General features: G+C 42.0%; 1 non-coding gene across 1 annotated transcript; it reads right to left on the minus strand.

Moving 5' to 3' along the window:
* Positions 1 to 490: 490 nt before the first annotated feature.
* On the minus strand, positions 491 to 598 carry LOC127742075 (small nucleolar RNA R71). Its single transcript, XR_008003263.1, has one exon. It is a non-coding gene; the product is annotated as a small nucleolar RNA R71 (small nucleolar RNA).
* Positions 599 to 2,002: the final 1,404 nt, after the last annotated feature.

Here is a 2,002-nt window from a genome sequence, read left to right on the forward strand (position 1 = left end):
AAATGACCTTGAAGCGAAAGCTAAGAGAAGCTAAGGCACAACTCTCTGTAGAGGTCCTAACCGAATTCTTCAAAGAAGAAGAACACATGGCAGCCGAAAACAACAACAATGCCAACAATGCAAGGAAGGTGCTTGGTGACTTTACTGCACCTACTCCCGACTTTTATGGGAGAAGCATCTCTATCCCTGCCATTGGAGCAAACAATTTTGAGCTTAAGCCTCAATTAGTTTCTCTAATGCAACAGAATTGCAAGTTCCATGGACTTCCATTGGAAGATCCTCATCAGTTTTTAGCTGAATTCTTGCAAATCTGTGACACTGTCAAGACTAATGGGGTTGACCCTGAGGTCTACAGACTTATGCTATTCCCTTTTGCTGTAAGAGACAGAGCTAGAATATGGTTGGATTCACAACCTAAAGAAAGCCTGAACTCTTGAAAAAGCTAGTCAATGCCTTCTTGGCAAAGTTCTTTCCACCTCAAAAATTGAGTAAGCTTAGAGTGGAAGTCCAAACCTTCAGACAGAAGGAAGGTGAATCCCTCTATGAAGCTTGGGAAAGATACAAACAATTGACCAGAAAGTGTCCCTCTGATATGCTTTCTGAATGGAGCATCATAAGTATTTTCTATGATGGTCTGTCTGAACTGTCCAAGATGTCATTGGATAGTTCTGTTGGAGGTTCTCTTCATCTGAAGAAGACGCCTGCAGAAGCTCAAGAACTGATTGAAATGGTTGCAAATAACCAATTCATGTACACTTCTGAAAGGAATCCTATGAACAATGGGACGAATTAGAAGAAAGGAGTTCTTGAGATTGATACTCTGAATGCCATATTGGCTCAGAATAAAATATTGACTCAGCAAGTCAATATCATTTCTCAAAGTCTGTCTGGAATGCAAGCTGCACCAGGTAGTACTAAGGACGCTTCATCTGAAGAAGAAGCTTATGATCCTGAGAACCCTTCAATGGAAGAGGTGAACTATATGGGAGAACCCTATGGAAACACCTATAATTCTTCATGGAGAAATCATTCAAATCTCTCATGGAAGGATCAACAGAGACCTCAACAAGGTTTCAACAACAATAATGGTGGAAGAAATAGGTTTAGCAATGGCAAGCCTTTTCCATCATCTTCTCAGCAACAGACAGAGAATTCTAAGCAGAGCCACTCTGACTTAGCAACCATGGTCTCTGATCTAATCAAAACCACTCAAAGTTTCATGACTGAAACAAGGTCCTCCATTAGAAACTTGGAGGCACAAGTGGGTCAGCTGAGTAAGAAAGTTACTAAACTCCCTCCTAGTACTCTTCCAGGCAATACAAAAGAGAATCCAAAAGGAGAGTGTAAGGCCATCAACATGGCCGAACTTGGAGAGGAGGAAGAGGCGGTGAACGCCACTGAGGAAGACCTCAATGGACGTCCACTGGCTTCCAATGAGTTCCCCAATGAGGAACCATGGGAATCTGAGGCTCACACTGAGACCATAGAGATTCCATTAGATTTACTTCTGCCATTCATGAGCTCTGATGAGTATTCTTCCTCTAAAGAGGATGAGTATGTCACTGAAGAGCAATTTGCTAAATACCTTGGAGCAATCATGAAGCTAAATGACAAGTTATTTGGTAATGAGACTTGGGAAAACGAACCTCCTTTGCTCACCAAAGAACTGGATGACTTGTCTAGGCAGAAATTACCTCAAAAGATACAAGATCCTGGGAAGTTTTCAATACCTTGTACCATAGGCACCATGACCTTTAAGAAGGCTCTGTGTGACCTAGGGTCAAGTGTAAACCTCATGCCTCTCTCTGTAATGGAGAAGCTAGGGATCTTTGAGGTACAAGCTGCAAGAATCTCACTAGAGATTGCAGATAATTCAAGAAAACAAGCTTATGGACTTGTAGAGGATGTTCTGGTAAAGATTGAAGACCATTACATCCCTGCTGATTTCATAGTCCTAGAAACTGGGAAGTGCATGGATGAATCCATCATCCTTGGCAGACCC

This window comes from Arachis duranensis, chromosome 9 (genome assembly GCF_000817695.3).
Source record: "Arachis duranensis cultivar V14167 chromosome 9, aradu.V14167.gnm2.J7QH, whole genome shotgun sequence".
Taxonomy (NCBI): domain Eukaryota; kingdom Viridiplantae; phylum Streptophyta; class Magnoliopsida; order Fabales; family Fabaceae; genus Arachis; species Arachis duranensis.